The sequence below is a fragment of the Pleurodeles waltl genome, chromosome 11, assembly GCF_031143425.1.
Source record: "Pleurodeles waltl isolate 20211129_DDA chromosome 11, aPleWal1.hap1.20221129, whole genome shotgun sequence".
Classification (NCBI taxonomy): Eukaryota; Metazoa; Chordata; class Amphibia; order Caudata; family Salamandridae; genus Pleurodeles; species Pleurodeles waltl.
In genome coordinates this window covers 392,553,352-392,575,967 of record NC_090450.1, presented here as the reverse complement: position 1 = coordinate 392,575,967, position 22,616 = coordinate 392,553,352, and positions in this window count along the sequence as shown.

The window sequence follows — 22,616 nt, the reverse complement described above, 5'->3', positions numbered from 1 at the left end:
TTAAAAAAAATTCATAGTTGCAAACCATTAGATAAACTAGATAAAATTTCATTGCTACCCCCATACGTTTTCTTGTATTTAATAGAGAGCATAAAAAATTAGCCAAGGTTCCACACATCTCAATAGAGGATAACACCTGGAGGAGGGCATACGCGGCACGACACTGGGGCAAGTTGATTAGGGGCTACTAGGACTTTTCTCTGCTTGGCATAGAATTTACAGAATAAGACCACGTGAATTGTAGTTTGAGGTGTCTTTGCATCACATGGATAGGGCTTCAGCGTGGTGCTCCAATCGTTCATAGTTGGGAAGGTTACTAGACGATGAAATATATCTAACCTCAGTCTGGTGAGAACAAAACGGTGGCGGGGGTTTACCACATTCAACAAATAAGGCTGTATGCCCTCCGTCAACAAAATTATTTGATTGTGAATGACGGTGGGCTTTTTTGATTCAGCCTCCCATCGTGAATCTTCTAGATATTTTAGTGCCAGAACACTCAGGTCCTTCCTAGAGATTTTCCCCAGCAAAGCTGGGTTTTTATAAAAAACTTTGTTTCCCATATTTTCAAAGAAGGTCATAATATATCTTAACCAGGGCACCCTTGCTGCGTATGTGGACTCCATGCAGTCAGTCAAGATGGCCTTGTTTAGTTCAGTATATTCCGAGTTCCAAACTTTATGCCATAACACTAATGTTTGAATCTTTATCAAGCCTGTGATGAAGGGGAGCCCCAGTTCAGAGTGGACACTGTATGATGATGTACCATTTGGTACCATCAGTAGATGTCTTATAAAATCATTTTCCACGGTCTGCACTGGGTTACAATTAGTATTTCCCCAAATTCCAGACCCGTACATAACAGCTGGGATGCACTTGGCTTTATACATTTTTATCATGTTCGGCAGGGTAACCATCCCTATCCTTTTGGAAAAAAGACTTAAGGCCACCGTTGTTTTAATAAGCTGGGCTTTTTTCATTTTCCTACAGTTAGCCCAGGAGCCCTGTTTGTCAAACATTATGCCCAGATATGAAAAGGTTTGCGTGGTTTCTACCCTCCCATCCGCGGTAGTAATATTATAAATCTTGCCGCATTTCCCGCCACAGTTCATAATAAACGTTTTTGAGCGATTGACAGTGAGTCCCAATTGTGACATAAATGTGATGCAAGTAGTTAAAAGTTTTTGAAGAGCTAGCTGGGTTCTGGCCATTAAAACTGCGTCATCTGCGTAGAGTAGTACCGGGACAGCGCGATTACCTATTTGGGGGAGATCTTTGCAGTTACTAGCCAATACATTTTCTAAATTATTTATGTACATTGAGAACAAGAACGGGGCAAGAACACAACCTTGGTGCATGCCTCTGTGAACCCTGTGTACATTTCACATATAAACTGAATTATGGCTGGTTCTACCCCTATGCTGCTTAAGATATCCCACAACTTATCATGTAGTACACAGTCAAATGCCGATGATAGGTCAATAAAAGCCAGATGCAGGTTACCTTCTCTAATCCTTGTATACTTTCCAATAATAATACTTAAGTTCAGGCTTTGCTCCACTGTCCCAATTCCTTTCCGGAAGCCATACTGGACAGAAGATAAAGCACTCTTTTCTTCCGCCTATGTTTGCAGCCTGTTCAAGATAATTCTCCCTGCTAGTTTAGCCGTTGTGTCCAACAAGGAGATTGGCCTGTAACAGGCTGCGTTAAGGCGATCACCTTTTTTATATATTGGAATGATATCGGAGACTCGCCAGGATGGTAAGGAACCTCGTATGCAGATAGCCCTCAATGTCTGCGTCAATACGGGCCCCCATAGCTGGATATTGGCCTTGTATAAATCAATCGGAACGCCATCGGGGCCCAGAGCTTTCCCTGATTTACTTAGAGTTATGGCTTCCTCTACCTCCTCAAGGCTAAATTGCGGGTTATGTGGTTCTAAAAATTCTGGACCCATGTAATTTACTTTGCCACAGCAGTACGATTTTAGTATCAAAAGACCGATAATGACTAGTACACTAAGCATGAGCATTTTCGCTCAATTCCAGCAGCGTTTTCACCTCGAAATCGCCATTTTCGTCCTGCATTCGTGGCTCCCATTTTATACACGGCAGCCATTTTAAAAGTTGCCCTCACATAGGCTTATAATACAGTCAGATTTGATTCCAAGGACACGTACACCTTGATTGACTTTTCTCTGACCTGGGCAAGCTGGAACCATTGCCTCAGGCCAAACCTGTTTGGTCAGTCCCTCTCCCAGTGGCCGAATCAGATAGCATCAAGGCACACCATGCCATAAAACCCTTATTATCGCTCACACACCCTGCCTAATCTTGCTCACACACTGCACCTGCTCTTTTCTTCTTCTTACTTTACGAGGGGGAGGTGCCCGTTTTTATTGGGGGTCCACACTTATCTGATGTAAAATACTAGGCCTTGCCGGGTAATTTATTATGGGTTGGATGACATGAAATATGAGGTTTCATCATGACACTGTTTTTTCCTTTGTAGTGAAAACATGTGAATGACCAACCAAAATGTCAAGAATGTTTGCCTGAAGCTTAAAAAACTGTATATAAGGAAACCTGACTTTGCATTGAAACACAGTCTCCTGAGAACATACAAATCGTGCTGTTGTACTTCTAGGACACTTGTCAATTGGTTGCAGCCAATAAATTCGATCTTTGACTTCACCTAGAAGACTCTGAGTTTCTGTAGTCTGAATCAGGAAAGTACCCGAGGTCTTTGGGTGTACCCTGGCACCGCTGGGTTACCGGATCAGTACCGGTTCTGAAAAACCCAGTACCTCAGTTGGCGCCCAACGCGGGGCGATACCAGCGGTACCGGTCCAAGCCTGAGGTCCGTGGGGAGCTTCGTGTGAAAATTCTGGAGGAAGGCCGCCACTTCATCGACCCCTGCATGTCGACGTGGTCCGAAAGTCTTTGTTGCGAGGTTCCCCGCTTCCCAACGGCTATGAAGGACTGCTGCCCTGGCTATCGCCCTGATTTGGACCCCATGATTTTTGGTAGAGCGAAACGATAAGACGAGTCTTCTGGTGACGTCATTGATATTTTCAGTTAAGTATGAGTGGAGCGTCTCCCAGTCCTTAGTTGGACACTTGGTTTGGTCCTTAGTTGGACACTTGGTTTGGTCCTTAGTTGGACATTTGGTTTGGTATCCCTTTGGGATCACTTTGATTTGGAACTTGCAAGTACCAAAGCCGAAGGACTCGTGTATTCACGAGACTATCGTAAACGATAATCCTTTGAAGTTTGAAGCTAGACTAGTGAACGAAGATGCCTGGTCTTAGCAGACTTGGAAATGTGTTTTGTCTTGGTTGTAAAAGGGACTCCCGGTTGGAGGACTCATGTCCGGTTCCTCCGATTGGAACTCCAACCTATGAACTATATGTGAAGCACGGAGTGGGCCCCATCACGTTTAATAAAGTATGGGTCCGCTATTCTTGGAAATAATTGAGAAAAGTTTTTTTTTTTTTTTTCTTGTAAATATGACTTACAACTAGGATCTGCAAACGGTTCTGTAAGTAAATTGCGACGGCGCTATTTATGAAAAATGGCTAAAGCGCGCTGTATTGTGTGTACTGAGTGTTTTCTGTTTATATCTGAAATGAGCTCAATGTGTGTTTGTGGGTCTTCTTGATGTTTACAGTTTGTTAAGTAAAATGTTGGTTAATTAATATTAAGTAGAAACTTAGAAAAAATCCAGAAATGAACCATGTGATGTGCTAACATAGCTATATGTTGCTCTTTAATTTATAGAATGAGCAATTGTGCACATATACAAAACTGCCGTTAAATGCTTAATAAATTAGAAAACACATTCAATAGATATAAATAGGGCCCCCCCCCCAAAAAAACGAAATTATCTATTTTCAATTCAGCCAGCACTTTCCCAGTTAAACATGGGTGGAATTTTGCATAACCTTCCTTTTAAATGAAAGTGGCGAAAAAATGTGACGCATTTCAAGTTAGGCTTATGCGCTTAGGCTTGTGAGTTAATGTATCCCAAATAATAGGCAAGGGATGCAGCTTGCTTTTATATGTGGAATTATCACAAAAAAAAAGAATAATTGGGTTTAAAAAAAAAAAAAAAAAAAAAAAAAATATTAATTATGGAAAAATTATTTAAAAAATAAGTGCATTTCAAAATCGTTTTTTAATATTTATAAAGCTTAATACCTATACTATGACCTCCTAACATTAAAATTTAATTTAAGTTATGTTGCACCGCTAAAATGACATTTGTATGTGCAATTTTCCCTTGGCGCAGGAGCAAACAAGCTCATTTCTATAAAGTATAAGTTAATATTTTCAATGGCTGACTCATGGATTGTGTAATAGACATTCTGGTAATGCATATTATGCAAGAAAATTGTAGGATATTGATTTTTTAATGCCTAAAATATCAAAGTCGATTTTGGGCAAAAGCACTGTTTAAACTGCATTTTCTTTCATTCAGAGTACTTTTTAAAGTGTCTCAGGCTTCAGTAAATGCATACATTTAGGTTTGATATATATTTGCAGGTTGTGCCTTCTTATGATTCAATGAGTCAATGTGCCAGTACAAAGGCTTGTTTTAATATCAAGGTTGAAGGTTCTAACTTCAGCTGGGCCTACTGAGACGTTCATTCATTCGAGGTTGATGAAATATGTACCATTGCATGGGATTGCAACAAGCATTTATTCTAACAACTGGTATGTGTGTTATTAAGGTTTGTGAATTATTCACAGTAAATGTAGTTTAATAATCTGGAAATAGAGATACATTTTTTTAGCGCCTAAAAAGGAAAAAAAAAAAGTTTTTAAATAGAGTGAATTATTGGAGGTTAGAATGAAAATAGAAAGGCCTACTGTCTTTGACAGATTCAGAGTGGCAGAAGCTAGGAGAGCTACAGAGGCTGGCTCAAGTCATGCTGCTGAGATGCTATGTTTAGTTTTCCCATAAACAATGGAGGAGGCTGTCGTGTTGACACTTGTGACCTTTTAAATTAGGGCCTTGTCTCTGTAAAATGCAGAATGACCCTACGGGCCTCTAAAAGTGGGATTTCTGGTTTCTCCAGAAGAACATCAATACAATTAAAGAACTTAATTCCAAAGGGAAAATATAAAAAAAAGGGGTTTCTTCGAAAGTCCTAACATCATGTTAAATGCTCTGCAGAACTGATACATTTGTGTCTCCGCTCTAAAAAAATAAAATGATGCCTGCTAGTTGCTTTTATTTGACAGAAAACTAAGTGTTGCATTAAGTCTTAGACAGAAAATAAGATGCAGCCCTTTTCTCAAATTTTGAAGGCTACATGCCTTAATGAGAACGATTTGCTAATTAAGACTTATTTTTCACAGTGGAAATTGTAGGTGCCAAATTAATATGGAGTGTCAGTGTAACAATTTTTACTTTTAGAAAGGTAAAACTAAGGTGGCTTGATGTTGCGAAGTAACTGACAAGAGGGTAACAGTTAAGTAATGGAAATTTATTTTCATGTATTTGGTCCTATCATGAATTGTTCTTGCTGGTCCTGTATGTTAGAAGAGAAACAGTAAAGTTATATTTGACAGCAGATTTCCATTGCCTGGTGATCTACTGTCAAAAGGAGGGTAAGGATTTTAAACCTGACAAATTAAACAGGCCCAAATATTGGGTTTTGGGCTGCAGGTTTACAGTGCATAAAGTACATGACATGGTGTTGTGTGTCACCGCTTATTCACACATGCTATTGTTTTGTCTATGCTTTTTGTGCTTGATACACAGCAAGTATATCTGATGGCTTGACGTTTTGTTTTTTGCATGTTTGTTGCTGCTTTTGATACTATTACAAGCTCCCCTTTGTTGTGAGGGGATGGTCATGACGATGCCCATCGCTACGCAACAGTTGGTTGAACTTGTTCTGGTTACTAAATTCCACAGATAATGATATTTCATGCTGTGAACATAAAAGACAACACTTCACCAGTGAATGTCTATTTGGCTATAATGGTATTGAAGGAAAATAAAAAGAGATATACAGGATCAAAGTGTGTCACCTGCAGTTAGTCACGTTACTGCCCCTTCCCTTAAAGGAACAGGCAGCCCTACATTTATGTATCCTTGATTGGACCTAAGGATGAAATTATAGATCTGTGACTCAAGGTGGCCTAATTTCTATATTACATTAGTTAATGATGTTCTGTTTCCTAAGTAGCATATGGCTTTCGTTCCTTAAAAGAAAACCAGGTTTTCATTTTTTCCTGAAGAAGGAACTGAAACATTAGCTAGGAGTACCGTATATGGTGTAGTCGCCAACGGTAGAGTTAAAATTTGTGTAACTTTGGCCTTTGTGTATCACCCGTACTCTCGGTGTTGTGTCACATGCCTGACTATCACCCAAATATTTTTTTTTGTTCTTCCTATAGATTTTTTCTTTTGTTACTTCCCCTGACCAATGTCGCATCATGCTTAGTTATTGAGATTTTAGCTATGTCCTAGTCCCATTTCTCTTTTTCGAATTCCTTTCACCAGTCAGCCCTTTTATTATTATTGATGTATTGTTCAGGTTCACATTTCCAGACTGCAGTGATGTACCAGGGACCCCCATGTTATGTATAATTCCCTTTGGTATGACCAGACTGTTTTTCAAGAATATGCCTGCTTCAATGTTTTCCAGCCTGACTGTCAGGGTAGCGATAGACTGGTTAACTGACTCAATATTATAGTAAGACAAGTTTTCCATCTCAATAGGAGATATCTTATGTTTACCTTTTTGAACATGACGAATTTTCAATGTCTATTTTAATTTGGTTTTCGGTTCCCTTCTGTTCCTGCTACTTTAATTTTTGGTGGGATCAGATGTGTCCTAATCATGCAAATATCAGACCCTCTAGTTCTTGTCTTTTTGTTTGCACATTTGACTATTAGCCTGTGTATTGCATAGTGCACCTGATGCACAGTTTTTAAAGGAAGGTTTCTACATGTCCCTGATAATCGGTATCATGTGATTTCTCTATTGAGATGTTCTAAGGTAAGGAGGAACACCTAGACTTAATCATTGAGGCAAATATGTGTTTACCCCATTAGACAATGCCACTGTGTGAGGAAATCCATTCAGATAGAATTCTCATGTAGCTATAGATGGCAGAGAATAATGGAGAGAACCCAATTAAAGATGCTAGAGACCCTGTTTTGCCCTTCTGCCTTTGTCTTTGTATTTTATGCCCATGGTGTATGGCTACTCCTTTGAAGATTGCAGACCACCTGCTTGCAGTCCCCTTGTTAAAAACCATGAACTGTTTTTGTACTAAATTGAAGGAAACTAACAACTGTGGCACACTTCCTACGTCACTAGATTCTGCGGGTATCAAGTCATAATAACCTGCAGGACATTGATTTAAGCCTAATTCCCATCAGTGACAGCTACAGATGAAAGACGGACGTCTTGGCCCTACAGTCTCAGCACCCAGGAAGTAGCAAAGCTGGACAGCGATCGCCAGCGCATGGTATCGTACTTGCTCCATCAGACGGCGTTGGACATCACAAAACCAAAGTTTCAGTGTAAAAGAGCTAAAGAGAAGGATTCCTGTTGTTGATGGCAGAGCTGTTTTGAGGTTTCATTTCTCTACCTGTCATGTGCTGGTAACCTCTGACAGTGTGCAATCCCTTGAGCCCCTTGGCCTGAGTTTTGGCCACACACCCCCTTTTCTTTGCTCCAACGGAAGAAGGGCAGTGCACCGGAGATTTCAAGTTTGGAAAAAGGCACTATATTTTGGTGCCCATGAAAGAGCAGCTTGAGCGTCCTCTGACACTAAATAATGAGTGTTGGAGTCTGAAAGTGCTGCTGAGCTTGAGCTATTTCCCAATTAATGGTGCTTGCCTCTGCACGAGATGATTTGTGCCCTTGATCAATGAAGAGCACATTGTTTGTAGTGTCTGCCACAGAGGAGAGACACTGGTGCATTGCTTTAAGACATTGAGACTTTCGAGTGAGCTGTGGGTGTTTGCCAGGAGGGCACTCCAACTAAGCAGTACTTTTCTCACGAAGAGGCCTGAATTGAGAGGCCCATGCGAAAGAAAACAACAAAAGAAAATTTGATGGACAATAGAAGCCTGCCAGAGAGGCTTTTTGAACGGACTCTGGGCATAGTTGGTTTCACAAGAGGTTTCCGTGTGATTGTATAGACTAGGTGTTAGGAGACTGATTGTTTTGCTGGCATTGTTTTAAAGTACTATTCTGTTTAGTAAAAGCAGAATAAAGTCCATTTTCTGTGGAAAGAGTACCCCCTTTTCACTTTAGAGCATTGATGAGAGTCACCACTGTTCCACCTGAACATACAAAAATTACTGAAATGTAGAGGAGCCCTAAAAATGTTACTAGACAATTTTAGGATTTGCTTTTTGGTTAGGGTTGTGAAAAATTATTATTTCATTTGTAAATAGTGGTCACTACTTTCTCCCGTTGTCTATATGTTCTTAATAACGTGTTTTCTAGTGTCTTTTAAACATGACGTTGTCATTTATGGGTGGGATTGTTTTTCTCTACTCAATTGACTTCTGCACCCACTTCCCAACCTATGTCTTTTCCTACTATTGTTTCTTTGCACTCTTTTCACCCTTTTCCTGAACATGAGCAGGTTAGAAGATCAGAATTTGTAAGCAATTCTTTTGTACAGCTTCTGCATCAACACTAGTTAGTAGTGAACATCACTAATTGGTGGGTGTGTGGTCTTATGCCACCTACTGCAGATAGAGGTATTCCTTATTTTGTCCTGCCATATGTGGCCTTTTGTGCTACTTCATGTTCGAGGAGACCTGTCCAGAGAGAGTTACCAAGTACTAGAATTTTGCTCCAGCAACATCTCCATGGCCTTATAAACATAGACCTGGACTCAGATTAGCATGAGAATAGGTTTATTGCCTATGTAAGGGCAAAAGGAGGGTTTGTGGTTCTAAAAATTCTGGACCCATGTAATTTACTTTGCCACAGCAGTACGATTTTAGTATCAAAAGACCGATAATGACTAGTACACTAAGCATGAGCATTTTCGCTCAATTCCAGCAGCGTTTTCACCTCGAAATCGCCATTTTCGTCCTGCACTCGTGGCTCCCATTTTATACACGGCAGCCATTTTAAAAGTTGCCCTCACATAGGCTTATAATACAGTCAGATTTGATTCCAAGGACACGTACACCTTGATTGACTTTTCTCTGACCTGGGCAAGCTGGAACCATTGCCTCAGGCCAAACCTGTTTGGTCAGTCCCTCTCCCAGTGGCCGAATCAGATAGCATCAAGGCACACCATGCCATAAAACCCTTATTATCGCTCACACACCCTGCCTAATCTTGCTCACACCTGCACCTGCTCTTTTCTTCTTCTTACTTTACGAGGGGGAGGTGCCCGTTTTTATTGGGGGTCCACACTTATCTGATGTAAAATACTAGGCCTTGCCGGGTAATTTATTATGGGTTGGATGACATGAAATATGAGGTTTCATCATGACACTGTTTTTTCCTTTGTAGTGAAAACATGTGAATGACCAACCAAAATATCAAGAATGTTTGCCTGAAGCTTAAAAAACTGTATATAAGGAAACCTGACTTTGCATTGAAACACAGTCTCCTGAGAACATACAAATCATGCTGTTGTACTTCTAGGACACTTGTCAATTGGTTGCAGCCAATAAATTCGATCTTTGACTTCACCTAGAAGACTCTGAGTTTCTGTAGTCTGAATCAGGAAAGTACCCGAGGTCTTTGGGTGTACCCTGGCACGGCTGGGTTACCGGATCAGTACCGGTTCTGAAAAACCCAGTACCTCAGTTATGGTCAGACGTGTACCTTCCTGGAGACCTTGATCATGTACAGGAACTGTAGGCCTCAAATCGCTATCAAGTCAGTATATTTTAGAAAAATATGCAATCCAATCCTCTTCGGAAATCGCTATTTCCATCCTGGGGGAATCTCTGTCCCCAAACACAGGAGAATTAATTGTTTTCCAGAAGAGGATGTTATCTTTCGTACGGCTAGCTTTGTGTAGAGTTTCCCACAGAGATCTTTTTAGGGTCAATTTAATTTCCTTCATTGCTGTTTTGTATTCTTGTCTGCACCGGCGTATGTCTGTTGTAGATTTATTTGGGGCTCTTAGAGCCTTTTTCAGTTTCCTATGTGCTTGAGAGCAGCTATAGTCGAACCATCCAGGAGCCCTTTTTTGTCCCGGCTTACCACCTCTGATAGTAAGGGCTTCTTTTATGGTTTGCATGATCAATGTAAAAGCACTTAAGCATCGCCCTGGATCTAGATTCTCACTTAAACAGTCTGCAAAAGCGAGCTTGCAGTCACATAATAACTGTTTCAACAGAGACTTGGAGTCTGTCTGAGATCATTTCAGGGTATGTCCATTGCGCAGTGCTAATTCGATGTCATCTACCAGAGTGGCCCTGTCATCCCTGTCTGCTTTAAGGGGAGTTAATGAGAGGTTCAGACTCTGGGGATAATGGTCACTAATTGCGATGTCGTGCAAAGTATAATTAATGAGGTAGTATGCAAAGTGGGTTGACATTAAAACATAATCAATCACAGTATTCGCACCCCTTCCATTGTAAATTGATTTAAGCTGTGTTTCATCAGAATATAATTTGTTTACAAAGGATAGGTTATGGGTTTGAGCCAGTAAATTCACTGCATCTCCTTGGGTGTTATGTGCAAAATGAAATCTTAAACCAGTACCTTCAGGATTCCAGCCACATACCTTATCTGAGCTTTCTTTACAAGGGTGGACGTTAAAATCACCGCCCCAGAACATGAAGGTCTCGCAGTTATTATTTGCAATTATATTTTTTTAGGTTATTTCCCATCCCCATTAGAATATTGGAGAGCTCTCCAGGGGCTGCGTTATTATAAAAGTTAATAATGACTAGATGGGTCTTATGATTCAAGTTACTCTCTATCATTTGATAGAACGAGCTCGTAAATTTAATCTCTAGGTTCTGTAGCCGTAACTTGTTAGAAAAATATGTGCATAGACCCCCTTTTGGTCTACCGTACCAGGACTGAGCGGCTGGCAAGTGAAATGTTTTATAGCCATTAATGTGGAGAGGCGTTAATAGCCACGTCTCTTGGAGACAGATGCATGAATATTCTTCTATAAAATTCACCCAGGTCTCGTTGCCTATCTTGTTGGTTAGGCCTGCAATGTTCCAAAACAGTAAAGCTATCTCCGCTTTCTGTTTAGGAATACCGTACTGGTCCTTTGATAAAAAGGGGGATAGAACACCATTGGGTGGATGGATTATATTTCTAGGGGCGCTGCTCTGATTTAAGTAGGATTGAGTCCTATTTCTTATAGGGTCCATTGTGTGGGATGTGTGCTCTTTATTTAAAACCCGCCCTGATTTATATGCTACCTGGGCTACCTCATCTGAGGAAACTGCCTGATTCTTGTCGAGTCAATCTATATCTTCTAGAGTCGTAAGAGGGTGGAATCTGTTACGCCCTGTAAGGGGGTCTGGTGTGTTTAGAGATGCTCTTACTAGTTGTGGATTTATAGGGTTATACCCCACTGGTCTTTGATAAAAGGGAGTGACTTGTCTGGATCCTAGTTCATAGATAAATCTGTCCACTAAGTTTGGTGAACTGAATGAGAGGACCACACAATCTCCTTCCAGCACTTTCTTACTGCTTCCTATCCACTTAATTCTTCTGACCATTTTTATATCTTCAAAAAGGGTCCCGACCATTCCCGAACCCAGACGAACTCCTATCCAATTTAGGGCCTTATTTCTCAGGGCCGTCCATGATTCTTGCTGCTGATCGTCTAGGGGTGGAACATTAGCCAAGATCACTACGTAAGGTGTAACCTCTGGGGTGAGATGTAGTAGGTCACTTGGCAGATGTGGTAAATTCGAGGATTTGGTCCTACTGAAGGTGTTCCTCCCAGAGTTTACATGGGGCTGAGTGGTTGTTGTCCTAGATGGGCTGTTGCCTACTCTCTTGAATAGTCCAGGGTTTGAGTCTGTTTGTTCGGGAGGAAAATTATGAGCTGTAGCAACGGAGGGTAAAGGCCGGGAAGTTTGATTCAAGTTGGATACTGTCGGTTGTCTTAATGTCTTTTTCAGGGGATTTACATTCGAGTATGTACCATTTGTCCTGTTTTGCAGGGAAAGTTGGATGTTATTCTCTTGCTCTGGGATCAGTGATGATGTATTAGAATCCTTTATTACTAGATGTGAATCTTCCCGGTGTAAAGCCTTTATTAATCCTAGACCTGCCTCAAGGTTACTCTCCACCCCCTTTAGACGCTCCAGCATGGAGTCAAGAGTGGCTCCAATGGATGATTTCAGGGTATTTATTAACTCGTGGAGATTTATAAGGAGTGATCTAGTCGTATCTCCTACACTATTTGACGATTTCTTCCGGAGTGGTTTCTTGGAATGTTTTATAGTCGGGGTGGTTGTTATATCTATAACTGGGGGTTTCTTTGAATTCCTGTCTTCCAGGCCCACCTCCAGTTTCCTTGGTCGTTTAGCAACACGAGAGATTTCATCCAAGGAGTAAATTACATTAGAGGTGTCTCTGATACATCCGTTAGTATATTTTGCTTGTGTATGCTCGTCCCCATGGTCACTAGGTAGGCAATTATTGAGTAGTTCTGCGGTTTCTGGTGGTTCATGGGACGCGCAGAGAATCTGCAAGGGGCAGGAGCCCTCTAAACATTTAATCCTTGAGTACGGGAACGCTCTGATTGGGCGGGAGGCCCTTTTTGAGCAACGTAGCGCGCCCGCAGCCGCGGGACGCGCTGAGAATCTGCAAGGGGCAGGAGCCCTTTAAACATTTAATCCTTGAGTGTGGGAGCAACGTAGCGCGCCCGGGCCAAGGGCGGGCCCGTCCTTCGCCCATCATCGCCAGGAAGAGACTGGGCTGGGCCACCCCTCTTTAATCTTTGGTATTTGCTTTCCAGGGACCAATACCTCTTAACCCTGCGGTCTAAGGCCAAAGGGCAAAGGACTGTAAGAAGCCTCACTCTTCCAGGGCTGCCTAGGATCCCTCCCGCCCTGCCTAGCCTGCCGAACTTGATAGGGTGTGTGAGGCCCTGGGTTATTCTAAGTGACTTGAGCAAGTGAGGTCGTACCATTATATGCGACAAATAGACCTTTTTGAGCAAGCTGTGACTCTTCTGAATATCTGCTGAATTAGGGCAGCACAGCGCAGTGAATTAAGGCTGGTTAATCTATCTGATTTCCCCCTTCCTTTTATTACCTAGACAGGAATCCTGTCACCAGATAAAATATGGGTAAAAGGAAGCACTCTAAATCAAATAATTCAACAAATTTAAAAGATAGTACATCTATATTAAAATATATCTCAGGGGCGATGGGCATGATAGATAAACAAATTGCCACTGTCGAAGAGAAATTGTCGTGGTCTAAAGATCAATCCCATACTGAGGGTACTCACTGAGATACTTTTGGCATATTGTCATAAAAATAAAGTACCTTTATTTTTAGTATATCTGTGTATTGTGTTTTCTTATGATACTGTGCATATGACACCAGTGGTATAGTAGGAGCTTTACATGTCTCCTAGTTCAGCCTAAGCTACTTTGCCATAGCTACCTTCTATCAGCCTAAGCTGCTAGAAACACCTCTTCTACAATAATAAGGGATACCTGGACCTGGCACAAGGTGTAAGTACCTCTGGCACCCACTACAAACCAGGCCAGCCTCCTACATTGGTTGTGCAGCGGTGGGATAAGTACTTGTAACTACTTACCACTTTGTCATTGTGTACTTTTCATGAGAGAATAATATACAAAACAAATTCAGTGTATGTACACCTAACCAAAAAGTTTTGCTTTTCTCCTCTTACACTTTCTACTAAGTGCTGAAAAGTACTCTAAAACTTCTAAAAAGTTTCTAAAAGTTTGAAAAAGTTCTGAAACGTCTTCTTTCTTTTCACTCTCTCTAAACCTTCTTCTATCATGTCTGATGTAGGGGCTGCTCTTAAAATGGTCAATACTACCTATGACAATTTAAATTACAAGAGCCTAAGGAGTCTCTGCTTAGATAGAGGTTTAATGATAGGAAAGAACCCTACAAGAGAGTTTATATATAACATGCTCATTGTGAATGATGAGCCCCTAGCAGGCACTTCAAATGAGAAGTTAAAAGGTGGCTCCCATTCTGACTCAGGGGAACTCCTCGAGGGAAGTGGGGAGGGTTCTGTTCCAAATCTGCCCCTTAGCAGACCACCTAGCAATGCTGGTAGTAATAGGAGCTCCCATCATAGTAGGGATGTTTTTATTCCTGGAGGCCAGGTTGTTAGAGTCCAAGCAGTTAGTGACAGATCTCCCTCTGTTGTTTCCAATTTATCCTCTGTGTCCAAGCATTCCCAACCCACCCACCCTGAAGACAACATGTTAGAAAGGGAACTCAAAAAGTTGAGAGTGGAAGAGACCAGACTGAAGCTTAAACAGCAACAGCTGGCTCTAGACAGGGAATACCGAGACCTGGAGAAGGAGAGACAGAGTTTGGGGTTTGGACCCCATGGTGTCAGCAATAGCAGTATTCCTGATAGTAATCCTGTTAGAGAGCATGATTCCAGGAATCTGCACAAGATAGTTTCCCCTTACAAGGAGGGGGATGACATCAACAAGTGGTTTGCTGCACTTGAGAGGGCCTGTATGGTACAGGGGGTCCCTCAAAGGCAGTGGGCTGCTATATTGTGGCTATCTTTCAATGGAAAGGGTAGGGATAGGCTCCTTACTGTTAGAGAAAGTGATGCTAACAATTTTGCAGTTTTGAAGGATGCACTCTTGGATGGATTTGGCTTAACCACTGAACAATACAGGATTACGTTCAGAGACACCAGAAAAGAGTCCTCACAAGACTAGATAGACTTTGTTGACTGTTCAGTGAAGGCCTTGGAGGGGTGGTTACATGGCAGTAAAGTTTCTGACTATGAACGCCTGTATAATCTTATTCTGAGAGAGCATATTCTGAATAACTATGTGTCTGACTTGTTACACCAATATCTAGTGGACTCAGATCTGACCTCTCCCCAAGAATTGGGAAAGAAGGCAGACAAATGGGTCAGAACAAGAGTGAACAGAAACGTTCATACAGGGGGGAACAAGGATGGTAAGTCTTCTAACAAGGGTGGGGACAAAAGTAAAACTGAGTCTTCATCAGGCCCACAAAAATCCTCTGGTGGGGGTGGTGGGTCCAAATCCTCTTCAAATCAAGTTCAAAAGCCTTGGTGTTATTTGTGTTAAGTCAAAGGCCATTGGACAACTGATGCCAGTTGTCCAAAGAAAAACACCAAACCTCCCACTACCACAACCCCTACTGCAAATTCTAGTTCCCCTGGTAATAGCAGTGGTGGTGGGAGCAAACCTACTAATAGCCAATCCAAGGGAGTAGCTGGGCTCATTTTTGGTCATTTAGTTGGGGTTGGTCTTGTTAGGGAGACCACAGAGGCTGTGTTAGTCTCTGAAGGTGCCATTGATTTGGCCACCTTGGTTGCTTGTCCCCTTAATATGGATAAGTACAAGCAGCTTCCCCTAATAAATGGTGTTGAGTTTCAGGCCTACAGGGACACAGGTGCCAGTGTTACCATGGTAATAGAGAAACTGGTACACCCTGAACAACACCTACTTGGCCAGCAGTACCAAGTGACAGACGCTCATAACAACACTCTTAGCCACCCCATGGCTGTTGTAAATCTCAACTGGGGGGGTGGGGGGTTACTGGTCCAAAGAAAGTTGTGGTTGCATCAGATTTACCTGTAGACTGTCTACTAGGAAATGATTTAGAGACATCAGCTTGGGCAGAAGTGGAGTTGGAGGCTCATGCAGCAATGCTGGGCATTCCTGGGCATATTTTTGCTTTGACAAGGGCCCAGGCCAAAAAGCAAAAAGGACAGGGTAACTTGGATCCTGGAACAATGGACCAAGTGCTCCCTAAAGCTATGGGTAGCAAGGGTAAACCCCTACCCACTATCTCTCCCTCTACAGATGATTCTCCTTCTGAGGAAGAAGAATTTCCTCCTTGTGCAGAACCTTCACCAGATGAACTGGCAGCAGACACTGCTGAGCTTTTGGGTGGGGGGGGCCTGCCAGGGAAAAGCTGAGTGTGGCACAACAATCCTGTCCCACATTAGAGGGTCTCAGACAGCAAGCTGTCAAGCAGCAAAATGAGGATGTCAATGACTCACATAGAGTTTACTGGGAGGACAACCTCTTGTACACAGAGGCAATGGACCCAAAACCTGGAGAAGCCAGGAGATTGGGCATTACCCTGCAGTACAGAGAGTTCCTCCTAACTCTGGCACATGACATTCCTTTGGCGGGGCATTTGGGCCAGATCAAAATGTGGGAAAGGCTTGTCCCCCTGTTTCACTGGCCTAGGATGTCAGAGGACACAAAAGATTGCTGTAAGTCTTGTGTGATCTGCCAAGCCAGTGGCAAGACTGGTGGCACACCAAAGGCTCCCCTTAATCCACTACCTGTGGTTGGGGTTCCCTTTGAAAGGGTAGGGGTTGAAAGTTGCCACCCTTGACCCTCCTACTGCTTCAGGCAATAGGTTTATCTTGGTGGTTGTGTACCATGCCACAAGATATCCTGAAGCAATTCCTCTAAGGACCACTACAGCACCTGCAGTGGTAAAAGCCCTCCTGGGAATCTTTTCCAGGGTGGGTTTCCCAAAAGGGGTTGTATCAGACAGGGGTAGCAACTTTATGTCTGCATACTTGAAAGCTATGTGGAAGGAATGTGGTGTAACATGCAAATTCACCACTCCTTATCATCCACAAACTAATGGGCTGGTAGAGAGGTTTAATAAAACTCCCAAAGGAATGATAATGGGACTCCCTGAAAAACTCAGGAGGAGATGGGATGTCCTGTTACCTTGCCTCCTTTTTGCTTACAGGGAGGTATCCCAGAAAGGAGTGGGCTTCAGCCCCTTTGATCTCCTCTTTGGGCACCCTGTAAGAGGTCCACTAACACTTGTGATGGAGGGTTTGGAACAGCCTTTAAAAGCTCCCAAACAAGACATAGTGGACTATGTACTTGGCCTAAGATCCAGAATGGCTGAGTACATGAAAAAGGCCAGTAAAAACCTTCAGGCCAGTCAAGAGCTCCAAAAGCAATGGCATGACCAGAAGGCTGTTCTGATTCAGTACCAACCAGGACAGACGGTGTGGGTATTGGAGCCTGTGGCCCCAAGAGCACTCCAGGACAAATGGAGTGGACCCCATCTAATTGTTGAAAAAAAGGGCAAGGTCACCTACTTGGTTGACCTGGGCACTGCCAGGAGTCCCCTTAGGGTGATTCATTTCAACCGCCTAAAACCCTACTATGACAGGGCTGATCTCACCCTGCTCATGGCAACAGATGAAGGACAGGAAGAAGAGAGTGACCCTCTCCCTGATCTCTTGTCCTCCACTGAACAGGATTCTCTAGTGGAGGGAGTAATTTTGACAGACTGCCTTACTGCAGAACAGAAAGACAACTGCATAAATCTCCTTGGACAGTTTTCTGAACTCTTTTCAACTGTGCCAGGCTCCACATCTTGGTGTGGACACACAATTGGTACTGGAGACAGCATGCCTGCAACAGTAAAATCTATAGGCAGCCTGACCATGTCAGGGACTGCATAAAACAAGAAGTTCAGAAAATGCTTGATCTAGGAGTGGTTTAACCTTCTCAAAGCCCATGGGCGAGCCCTGTGGTGCTTGTACCAAAGCCTCACTCAAAAGATGGAAAAAGGGAGATGAGGTTTTGTGTTGATTACAGAGGTCTCAACCAGGTAACAAAAATTGATGCTCACCCTACACCCAGGGCAGGTGAGCTCATAGATACACTGGCATCTGCCAAGTATCTAAGCACCTTTGATTTGACTGCAGGGTATTGGCAGATCAAATTGGCTGAGGATGCTAAACCTAAAACTGCATTTTCAACTATAGGAGGGCACAACCAATTTACAGTGATGCCCTTTGGTTTGAAAAATGCACCTGCCACTTTTCAGAGGTTGGTGAACACAGTCCTGCAAGGGTTGGAGACTTTTAGTGCAGCATATCTAGATGATGTAGCTGTCTTTAGCTCCACCTCGGATGAGCACCTGGTCCACCTTTGGAAAGTTTTGGAGGCCCTGCAAAAGGCAGGCCTCACTATCAAGGCTTCAAAGTGCCAGATAGGGCAGGGAAAGGTGGTTTATCTGGGACACCTGATAGGTGGAGAACAGATTGCACCACTTCAGGGGAAAATCCAGACAATCATGGATTGGGTTCCCCCTACAACACAGACCCAGGTGAGAGCTTTCCTAGGCCTCACTGGGTATTACAGGAGATTCATTAAAAACTATGGCTCCAAAGCAGCCCCAGTTAATGATCTCACCAGTAAAAAGATGCCTAAAAAGGTATTGTGGACAGCTAGCTGTCAGAAAGGTTTTGAGGAGCTCAAACAGGCCATGTGCACTGCACCTGTCCTAAAAAGCCCATGTTACTCCAAGAAAGTAATTGTTCAAACTGATGCATCTGAATTAGGGGTAGGGGCAGTCTTATCACAACTGAATTCTGAGGGCCAGGATCAACCAGTTGCTTTTATCAGCAGAAGGTTGACCCCTAGAGAAAAGTGTTGGTCTGCCATGGAGAGGGAGGCCTTTGCTGTGGCCTGGGTACTGAAAAGATTGAGGCCATATCTGTGTGGCACTCACTTTATTGTTCAGACAGACCACAAACCTCTACTTTGGCTAAAACAAATGAAAGGTGAAAATCCTAAATTGTTGAGGTGGTCCATATCCCTACAGGGAATGGACTATACAGTGGAACATAGACCTAGGAGTACCCACTCCAATGCAGATGGACTCTCCAGATATTTCCACTTAGACAATGAAGACTCATCAGGTCATGGCTAGTCCTTCGTTTGGGGGGGTTGTGTAGGAAAGTACCATCTTGCCTGGCATGTTACCCCCATATTTCACTGTATATATGTTGTTTTAGTCTATGTGTCACTGGTACCCTGCCAGGCAGGGCCCCAGTGTTCATAAGTATGTGCCCTGTATGTGTTCCCTGTGTGATGCCTAACTGTCTCACTGAGGCTCTGCTAACCAGAACCTCAGTGGTTATGCTCTATCTGCTTTCCAAATTTGTCACTGACAGGCTAGTGACAAAATTTACATTGGCATACTGGTACACCCATATAATTCCCTAGTATATGGTACTGAGGTACCCAGGGTATTGGGGTTCCAGGAGATCCCTATGGGCTGCAGCAATTCTTTTGCCACCCATAGGGAGCGCTGACAATTCGTACACAGGCCTGCCAGTGCAGCCTGAGTGAAATAACGTCCACGTTATTTCACAGCCATTTACCACTGCACTTAAGTAACTTATAAGTCACCTATATGTCTAACCTTCACCTGGTGGAGGTTGGGTGCAAAGTAACTTAGTGTGAGGGCACCCTGGCACTAGCCAAGGTGCCCCCACATCGTTCAGGGCAAATTCCCCGGACTTTGTGAGTACGGGGACACCATTACACGCGTGCACTGTACATAGGTCACTACCCATGTACAGCGTCACAATGGTAACTCCGAACATGGCCATGTAACATGTCTAAGATCATGGAATTGTCACCCTAATACCATTGTGGCATTGGGGGGACAATTCCATGATCCCCCGGGTCTCTAGCACTGAACCCGGGGACTGCCAAACTGCCTTTCCGGGGTCTCCACTGCAGCTGGTGCTGCTGCCAACCCCTCAGACAGGTTTCTGCCCTCCTGGGGTCCAGGCAGTCCAGCCCTGGCCCAGGAAGGCAGAACAAAGGATTTCCTCTGAGAGAGGGTGTAACACCCTCTCCCTTTGGAAATAGCTGTGAAGACTGGGGAGGAGTAGCCTCCCCCAGCCTCTGAAATGCTTTGATGGGCACAGATGATGCCCATCTCTGCATAAGCCAGTCTACACCGGTTCAGGGATCCCCCAGCCCTGCTCTGGTGCGAAACTGGACAAAGGAAAGGGGAGTGACCACTCCCCTGACCTGCACCTCCCAGGGGAGGTGCCCAGAGCTCCCCCAGTGTGTCCCTGACCTCTGCCATTATGGAAACAGAGGTGTTTGTGGCACACTGGACTGCTCTGAGTCGCCAGTGCCAGCAGGTGACATCAGAGGCTCCTTCTGATAGGCTTTTACCTCTCTTGGTAGCCAATCCACCTTCTTAGGTAGCCAAACCTCCTTTTCTGGCTATTTAGGGTCTCTGCTTTGGGGATCTCACCAGATAACGATGCAAAGAGCTCACCAGAGTTCCTCTGCATCTCCCTCTTCACCTTCTGCCAAAGGATAGACCACTGACTGCTCAGGACGCCTGCAAAACCGCAACAAAGTAGCAAGATGACTACTAGCAACCTTATATCGCTTCATCCTGCCGGCTTTCTCAACTGTTTCCAGGTGGTGCATGCTCTGGGAGTAGCCTGCCTCCTCTCTGCACCAGGAGCTCTGAAGAAATCTCCTGTGGGTTGACGGAATCTTCCCCCTGCAACCGCAGGCAACAACAAAAGACTGCATCACCAGTCCTCTGGGTCCCCTCTCAGCATGACGAGCATGGTCCCTGGAACTCAGCAACTCTGTCCAAGTGACTCCCACAGTCCAGTGACTCTTCAGTCCAAGTTTGGTGGAGGTAAGTCCTTGCCTGGACCTGGCACAAGGTGTAAGTACCTCTGGTACCCACTACAAGCCAGGCCAGCCTCCTACACTTGCTGACTCCTGTTTGTTTCTCTTTTCTCCATGGTACACTTGTGTAGTACTACATTTGCTTCCTGGGACTGCACATCCCATAATGCACAGCCTGGTAGTCAGGAAAGCCCGGATTCCGTTTCCCATTGTTTTCTATGGGAGAAGTGCAGTTGCTCCTTTTCACTGGATCCTCTCCTCCATGACTTGCAAGTGTCTGAAACTACGCACACCTGAGACCTCTCCTGTGCAGCCCAGCTTGGAACTACTTATAAGCAGCCATTTCCTCAAGATCTTCGTCCTGCATTGGAGTTCGATTCCTTTGTGTTACAGACTCTTTGTCGGATGGTGTTCCAGTTTTGTTCCTGTACTGTTCCAGCTTGATCCTGTTTCTCTGCCATGCTCCTGCCTTGTTTCATCCTGAACCTTCTCCCTGTTTCCCAGTCCTGTTTACTGCTCATTTCCTACTCCCTGTATTCCAGCTCTGTCCTTGCCTACTCCAGCCGAAGCCTGCTCTCTGCCTCTTAGTTTGTTCCCTTCTGTTTCTTATTCTTCTTGGTTATTTGTGTCTGGTAAGTGTTCTATCAGTCTTCACCAGTGTATAAGTGTCCTCATTTGTTCTGGGGTTGGCTCCTGGTTTCCAGGAGGCAATTCCAGCCCCCATCCCTGTCCAGTGTTATACGTTGTCTTTCGTGCCTAACAGTGACAGTGTGCTATTGCTGTTTTCTCAGGAATCACCACTGTGTTTCCAGCTGGACCCACAAGAGCGTGTCTTGTGTATGTAAGTACTTTCCTTGTCTGTGCTCTAGGGTCCAGAGACAGAATCACTTCTGCTGCCTCTTTTCTATGGGGCTGGCAGGGAGACTATCTGTAAGAGCAAACTGCACAGAGGCACTGACATTCCCTGTCACTGTTGGAGGTTCTGCGCCTTACTCTGTGTACAACCCCAGCGTGTTTGTCCATTAGTAATCTGTTTCCTGTTTGTTGAAACAAGGGTTGCTCTGCTTTTACTTTCCTGTGCCTGTTCATAGCTGTCCTTTCCGTGTATGCCTTTAGCTGCTCTTCTTCCCCAGTATACTTCCTCTTTAGGAAATTCGGTGACCTCAAGGGGCGTCCCAACCAGAGTCCTGATCAGACCCGCCCGAAACCGTGACACAAATACATTTCTTTTATGGGGATATCCTGAAAATATACCATAGATTTTGCTCTGCTGATCCTACGATGGCACCCCTGTAATACCCTCTACTTTTCCAGTAGTGGCACGCATCTCTCCCAAGACAACACAATACTGTCCCTCACTACCTCCTGCTATTTCAGTACAGAGAACCCATAGCAGACCTCATCAGTGTACTTCAATCCTTCAATCCTGAAAACATCAGAATCCTGGAAGTCTCTAATATAATAGTTAGTGATATTGTGAATTAAATCAAAAGCAATGGGATTTGTTTACTTCACATTTGCCTGTTGCGTCTTTTGGCTTGTTCACTCCTCTGCCTTGATTTGCAGATTGGGAAATCTTCAAGGCTGTGAACATATTGTCGCCTTGACATTAGAGTCATAAACAGATGCTTTATACCCAACAATGGGTCAGAATGGGTGTGAGAGGTGTAGAATATGCTCTCTCAGGATTAAGTTATACAGGCTGTCATAATCAGTAACTTTACTGCCATGTAACCACCCCTCCAAGGCCTTCACTGAATGGTCAATGAAATCAACCCAGTCTTGTGAAGACTCCTTTTTGGTCTCTCTGAACTTTATCATGTACTGTTCAGTGGTTAAGCCATAACCATCCAGGAGTGCATTCTTAAGAACTTGGAAATTATTAGCATCATTTTCTTTCACAGTAAGGAGCCTATCCCTACCTTTTCCACTAAATGATAGCCATAGGATAGCAGCCCACTGCCTTTGAGGGACATC